This window comes from Dipodomys ordii, unplaced genomic scaffold (genome assembly GCF_000151885.1).
Source record: "Dipodomys ordii isolate 6190 unplaced genomic scaffold, Dord_2.0 Scaffold365, whole genome shotgun sequence".
NCBI classification, from domain to species: Eukaryota; Metazoa; Chordata; class Mammalia; order Rodentia; family Heteromyidae; genus Dipodomys; species Dipodomys ordii.
Genome location: NW_012267581.1, coordinates 24,129 through 30,531, shown reverse-complemented (window position 1 = coordinate 30,531; position 6,403 = coordinate 24,129). Strand labels below are relative to the sequence as shown.

The window sequence follows — 6,403 nt, the reverse complement described above, 5'->3', positions numbered from 1 at the left end:
TGAGAACTTGAGTGCTCAATTTATTCACATTATTCTATACATCCTGCTTTCTTTCTCATGGGATGATTAGTTAGTAATAAAGAGCATGTTACAGCCTGGTCCAGTAGCCGGGTATCCAGTAAAAACTGTGTCCTCCTTCCTCTCCACTCTCAGGTAAATGAGGTTAGTCCTTGAACTCTGAAATTCTTTTATAAAAGAAATGATACTCATTGTTCTATTAGTATCCTTGTCGGTATGATTCTGAATTGCTCTCAGGAATTCCTTCTCTTTTGTAAAACAAACACTTTGTATTGTTTGAAGTACATATGAAGTTTCATTTTTGTTCAGTGTTCTTTTTTTTTGCATTGTGAAAAGTATTTCTGAGGAATGGAAACCCCAGAAGATAATGACAAAAAAAAAAAGTTAAGTAAAAAAAAAAAGATCCAAAGGCATACAGAAGATAGGTAACTTGGGAGCCAGAAGGCAGCAAATGCAGCCTCTGAAGAGACTTGTTCTAATTATTACCTAAAAAGTAAAGTTATACAACTACATTCAAGGTCATTGATAAAGTACTACTTTAAAACTACAAATAACTACACAGTTATGAAGGGCAGGGGAATTGCTGAAACAGGAAAGGAAAATGGACTTCAATAATTTGAATGAGGACACCATCCATCCATTGGTCCTAGATGCTCCAAGTATTTGAGTATCTCCAATGCACTGTTTTCTTTCTCTTTCAGTCTTCACTGCACCTCACAGAAGTGTTCTCACACAACTACACAATAGTTGCTATACTGTTAGGATTCAAAATTTCAATCCAGTAGCCATCAGGATCTTGAATAAATGCCAGACCTTTCATTTTACCATCATCAGGTTTCTTCACAAATTTGACTCCTAGTTCTTCAAATCTTTTACAAGCACCATGAACATCAGGAACAGCAATTCCAATGTGACCAAATCCCCAAGGGTCTGAATTGCCATTGTGGTAACTTTGGGTCTCATCATCTTCCGTGCCCCAATTGTGTGTCAACTCAAGTGTGGCTTTTCTGGAGAATGTCCATGCGATTCTTTCATTTTTCTCTTTGGGGATGTCATTTTTATCCTCATAAGCCAAGAAATAGAGTGAAAATTTCATAAAAGGAAAATCAAGTTTTTGGAGTAGGGTCATTCCAAGAACTCTAGTATAAAAATCCAGTGACTTCTTAGGATCCTTAATTCGTAGCATGGTCTGCTGTAATAGAAAATCCTTGGTGCTGGGGTCCGCGTCGGAGCAGCAACTGAGAGCGGCCTCATCAGTGAGGCCCCCGGACGCGGGCTGTGATTCTGCCATGGCTGAACTGCACTGTCAGGAACGGCTGCACCCAGGAGCAGAGACCAGATGTGTGTTTCTTAGAAGGGAGAAAAATGCTCACGAGAAATTTCAGAGAGCAGAGATGTCATCCCTTTTCTTACTTTCTTGGGTAGGGCAACTCAACCATCGTGCAAGATGCTGAACCAGTGAATGAAGAGAGCATGCAGGGCAGTGAGAGGTCTTGCTGGCAGCTGGAAACTTGGAGTCACTGATTAATCCTAAGGAATGTTTTTTTCTCATAAACGGTAAGTGCCATTTCAGTCCTCAGCACTGTCTGTGGCTGCTGTTCTGGTCTGTGTGTCTTGGTCTCTAGCTTTTCCTTTCATTAAAATAGAATCCACAGATGAGATGTAGACTGTTGAGTGTGTGCTCAGCCATTATGGATTGGCATTGGGCTCTCCAGGTATGGAGATGCCTGAGGGATTGTAGTCTTTGACAAGCAGGAAAAGACCTGATTATGCTAGGTGGAAAATGGACAAGTCTTCTGAAGAGAAAAATGCTTCAGAGAAGCAGTTAGCTCCAAAATGTATTGTTAACCTTCATGTCTCTAATCAATGCTGGGCGATCTTAGAGTAGTTGATTGTTTTACTATAGAGCTAGCTATTGAGCCCTGTTAAAAGATAAAATGGGTATAGGGTTGTGTGCAGTGCAGTGTTTTCAGCAACTGACAGCTGCATGCGGGTTTGACTATTGGTTTGTTTCAGTACTGATGGAGGTACATTTTCCTTAGCAATTTTTTTTTTTTTTGGTCAATCGTGGGCCTGAACTCTGGGCTGGGCACTGTCCCTCAGCTCTTGAGCTCAAGGCTAGTGCTCTACCACTTGAGCCATAGTGCCACTCCTGGCTTTTGCTGCTTATATGGTGCTGAGGAATTGAACCCAGGGCCTCATGCATGCAAGGCAAGCACTCTACCACTGAGCCACCTTCCCGGCCCCTTAGTAACTTTTTTAATCCTGCCCACAATAGAATAGGAATTTTTGTTAACTTGTACAATGATTTATTTTATGTAATGGTAAATTATACATAAAGAAAACAGGGCTGAAAGATAAAATAATTTCATTTTCATGAATATGAATTAATCTAAACAAATACGCATTGAGTATTTAAGTCCTCCACCTTACAATGTATGACTTGGCTTGCTAGTTTATTCTGGAGGAAAGGCTTGTTCCTCACTTTGTATTCATGAGCTAAGACAAAAGAAAACTTTGTTTCTTTTTTTGTTGTTGTTGGTCATGGGGGTTGAACTCTGGGTATGGGCACTGTCCCTCAGCTCTTCAGCTCAAGTCTAGCATTCTACTACTTGAGCCACAGCGCCACTTCCAAGAAAAGTTTTTGTACCTTTATGATAGTCTGCATTTCTATGCATAATTCCTGTAAAAAGGCATGTCTTTTAAGACTAAGGGGTATTCTTGTTTCCATTGGTTTCATAGAAAAATATCTCTACAGTTTGACATTTTTCACTTTGCATCTAAAAGTGTTCTTGTTCTATTTATGAGATCTGGAATTCAGCTTCAGGACACTTTGTTTCTTTTGGGGGGTCAGTATTATTTGTTACAATTACATAAATGTGTGTAGGTACATATAAATATATACACATATATGTGTGTATGTATATTTGTGTATATATGTGTGTGTGGTTTATGTGTTTGTATGTGTATATGTATATATGAGAAATTTAGCTCAGAGGCGGTGGGTAATGGTGTAGGTAAGGGTAAAGAACAGAGCTACATAATGAAACTACTTGGGTGGTTGATGTAATGCAGGGTTGTCCCAACAGTTTGGTTTCTGAATTGTTTTCTTGTTACTTTTTAATTGCTCAGGATGTAGAGGTTTCCAAGAGCAATAGTAATAAGGCCTTACTAACATTGCCTTTGGTGAGTATGCACAAAGGGCACATACTGCTTGACCTAGGGAAAGGAGGCAATTGGGTTAGAGTGTCTGTAAAGCACAGAATAATGTAATTGGCATATTTTTATTGGTTCCTGGGGGATGCTGTATCTAAGAGCTACATTTTGATTCATATTCATCTGGGGTAACTCAGCCTCCACATAGAGGTTGGGGCATAAAAGTGTTTTAAGTCCTGACTGGATGAAACTTTATAACTTCCTGGTGATAGTTTTCTTTCTTTCTGTTTTTTTTTTTTCTTTGCTTGCGTATGTTTGTTTTTTTTCTTCCTTGTTTGTCTCGTTAGTGGGTTGGCTGGCCGGCCGGCCTCCCTCTTGCTTGGCTGGTTGTCTTTTTTGTTTGGGGGGATGGTTGATACAGTGAGTTGGGTGTATATATCTGTCTGTCTATCTATATGTCTGAGGGAGTGGGTGTGTCTAGTTTATTTACTTCTGTAAATAAATCTGTGAACCGTCTGTATCCTTTTTTTCAGTTTTTTTAATGGTTACTACAAAGGTATACAGAGGGATTCCAGTTAGATGAGTCAGGTAATGAGTACATTTCCTTTCATACAGTGTCTTCCCTTCCCTCATTCTCTCCCAGTCTTCCCCTCTCATCTCCACCCATGAGTTTGTACAGTTCACTTCCATCAGTGTCTGCTACATTTTCTTACCCTCTTTTCCCTTGAGTTCTGTACTCTCTCCCTACAGTCTGGAAGACAAATATGCTAGTATACCATATGCTAACATACCAATCTGCATTTTTCATTCATTGGACTTTATAAAATAATTTATTTGCTGGGTCTAGTGGTTCACACCTGTAATCCTAGCTACTGAGGAGGGCTAAGATCTGAGGATCATAGTTTGAAGCCTACCCAGCAGGAATTTCAGGGATTTCTTATCTCCAATTAACCTGCAGAAAGGCCAGAAGTAGAGCTGCAGCTGAAGTGGTAGCCTGTTAGCCTGGAGCAAAAATGATCAGGGTCAGCTTCCAGGCCTTCTCTCTCCTCTCTCTCCCCCCTCTCCTTTCCCCTCTTTCTCTTCTCTCTTTTCTCTCCCCTCTCTTCTCTCTCTCCTCTCTCCTCTCTTCCTCTTCTTTCTCTCCCTTCTCGCTCTCCTCTCTCTCTTCCCCCTCTCTTTTTCTCTCTCCAGATAGCATTTGTGCTTTTGCAAACCACAATTATTCCTTATGAGTCATCTCTGCAGGGCATGTCTTCATGAAGTCTTTCCTACTTCCTCTAGCTCTGGCAAACTGAGTTATCTGAGAATATAAGAGCTCTGGTTCCTTGCCATAAAATAAGCTTACAGAAGGCTGGGAAGGTGGCTCAGTGGTAGAGTGCTTGCCTTGCATGCATTAGGCCCTGGGTTCGATTCCTCAGCACCACATAAGCAAAAGAAAAAAGCCAGAAGTGGTACTGTGGCTCAAGTGGTTGAGCGTTAGCCTTGAGCTGAAGAGCTGAGGGACAAGCACCCAGGCCCAGAGTTCAGGCCCCAGGACTGGAACCAAAAAAAATAAGTTTATAGAAATAAAATGAACTCTAGTATTATCTTCCCTTGGACTTAGGTATGCTAAATGTTCTGTAAGAGTTATGGGAGAGGAGGAGCACTGGGCTTATCAAACAGCTGCACAAAGCCCAGGATCCCACAGGTGTCAAGGAGGGTCTGCATGTACCCAGTTGGTTCTGTCCCAACCCCCCACTCCCTAGGTATGGTCCCAAGTGGGCCTCCCTGGACCAGCCTGATGTGTATTAGGCTGAGCGGAGTCCAAGGGTGATTTGACCCTAACATTACTGATATGGAGGCTGAAAATCTCCCACTGACAACGAGAGTTGATGGCAGCTTTTTGGCAAGGCCCAGAAAAAGTAACCCTGGAGATTTTATGCTTTCTATTATGAGAACTGGAGTCCACAGCAAGATTCAGAACACAGGAGACTTCTACAATGTATATGGAGGGGTAAATTTCTCATTCTAGCTGAGCTGGTCTGATACCTGGAGCATCATGGCAGCTGAAAGAGAAGAATGGAGATGTGATGGAGCTCAAGTTCCACTGAACTGTGCAGATCCTACTTCCTACTCACCTCCCTGAAAAGAAGCAGACAAACTGCTAAGAAAAATGTAAGCTTGTATGGGAGAGCCAGAGCCACGCTGGGGATTTTGTTCTCTCGTTGTGTACCTGTGACAACAAGGACTAGAGCAATGATGGCAACTCTAAAGTGACCCATGTGGGGATAGCTGCCAGGAGCTGAATATGATGTTCATACAGGAGAATGGTTCCAATCTATTACAGATCACAGTACTACATCTCAAGCATCCTCTCAACACAACTTGGATTAATGCTGTTGAAATTGAAAGCCAGCTTTGAGAAATGAGCAAGTTTTAGCCAAGATCACAGATAAAACAAGGATTTGGGGAAGAATTTGAGGCATTACAGCAATAGGAATGCAAACTTGTCTAGGGACAAAAAGAGGGTGAACGGCAAGAACATAAGAACAAAAATAGATATATAAAGATCTTGCCCTTTGATGACACCAGGGTCATCCTACACAAAGGGACACCAGTAGGCGGGTTTCTGATAACATTAATGCAAGCATCCTCATGCCTGAATTTGACCAAGTGCGACAATTCAAAGCCCCAAAAGAGTTACAGTGCCATGCAAGGCTGCCTGCAAAACACACTGAAGCACTTCCAGTGGATGGTGTTCCAGGAGAAACTCCTGGGTACCTGTTGTGACAAGCAAGGAAGTGGAGAGAGAGAAGATCAAACATGTGAAAGACTGAATTGACCAGTATGCTCTCAGCGTACAGGTCATGTGTGTTTAGAGCCTCAAAAGAAAGTGTGGTTCCTGATTACATTCTTAGGGAGTTCAAGGTCTCACAGTTGGACAATGTTATACAAGGAGAATGATCTGGCATTAACATTTGCAGACCTGAGTGGCATGCTCATTGACTCTGGAGGCATGTTAGACTTGCTGGAAGAGGTCCACATGAGATGCAGGTCCACATGACCTACATCTCATGTGGTTCACTGTTGTGGTTCACTGCAGTGCTTGGATTGGCCATATGAGGATGTTCATTTTGATCAACATCCTTATTGATGACATCAGAGAGAAAGGTATGGACTGTGACTCTGACATTCCCCAAACCATTCAGATGATGTGGTCCCAGAGATCAAGGGTAGTTCACACAGAAGC

The 6,403-nt window shown here is 41.9% G+C and overlaps 2 pseudogenes; one reads left to right on the top strand and one right to left on the bottom strand.

The window, feature by feature from the left end:
• Positions 1–665: 665 nt before the first annotated feature.
• Positions 666–1,346, bottom strand: LOC106001691 (annotated as a pseudogene).
• Positions 1,347–4,987: 3,641 nt separating this feature from the next.
• LOC106001688 lies at positions 4,988–6,032 on the top strand (annotated as a pseudogene).
• The last annotated feature ends 371 nt before the right edge of the window (positions 6,033–6,403 follow it).